The 938-nt window shown below is 39.0% G+C and overlaps 1 pseudogene; it reads right to left on the reverse strand.

Moving 5' to 3' along the window:
- Nucleotides 1–94: 94 nt before the first annotated feature.
- Nucleotides 95–938, reverse strand: part of LOC107576927 (GTPase IMAP family member 4-like) — a 1,587-nt pseudogene continuing 743 nt past the window's right edge.

Raw genomic sequence — 938 nt, forward strand, 5'->3', positions numbered from 1 at the left:
CAGTTAGTTAAAAATTCTGTATTGTCTATGTGACAGCAAAAGTTAGCTTGCAATCGTGTCTGCTGTTCATATTCATTGTAGAGTTTTTCTTTTGCTATTTCAGAAGCTTCTTCATCAAATGTAGAGTTTGTTTCCGGATGTGCAATTTTTCCGCCTCAATCGCTCTCTCTAGAATGTCAAGCATCTCATTGGTGGTGTTGACCACCATTCCCAGTTACTATTTTGTCAATCTGTCCAAACAACTGAATGACCTGTTCAGGATTTTGTTCTTCATTATAGAACACATGGAATCTTCCACTGCAAGTTTTGATGAAACTTAGCTGTTTGGGTTGTCCCACACAAATGTGTAAATGTTTTTGTCCTCCAGATGATCTCCATGAGTGAACAGTGCCATGGTGTATATGGAGGATTCCTAACCAAAAATATTTCCAACTGCGTCTGGAGCCGATAGTAAAATGCACTGCTTAATTCTCTTGCAGGGTACAGACTGGTTTAAAAGACCCCTGAAATCGTGTTCCGGAGGGTGGTCCCCCTCGGTTTAAATTGGAGTTCAGGGTGAGCGGTATTTCGGCTGCATATGCGCAGTAGGCCCGTGCGGTAATCAATAACTAATCCTTTTCTTCCATCAACTGTTGCATTATACGTTTCCAGGATGGTGAGATTAGATTAGATTCAACTTTACTGTCATTGTGTAGAGTACAAGTACAGAGCCAATTAAATTGATTTAGAATCTAACCAGAAGTGCAAATAGCAATGTATATAAATAAATATATATGTGTGTGTGTGTGTGTGTGTGTGTGTGTGTACATTATTGTACAGAGTGCAAGTAATGAGGTAGAGAAAACAGTGACCAGCTCAATGCAAATAACTGTAAATATAACATAAGGTGCAACTGAACAAGTATGACACAGAAAGTGCATTATACAGAGTGAGGTATA

The sequence above is a fragment of the Sinocyclocheilus grahami genome, unplaced genomic scaffold, assembly GCF_001515645.1.
Source record: "Sinocyclocheilus grahami isolate Dianchi unplaced genomic scaffold, SAMN03320097.WGS_v1.1 scaffold4660.1, whole genome shotgun sequence".
Classification (NCBI taxonomy): domain Eukaryota; kingdom Metazoa; phylum Chordata; class Actinopteri; order Cypriniformes; family Cyprinidae; genus Sinocyclocheilus; species Sinocyclocheilus grahami.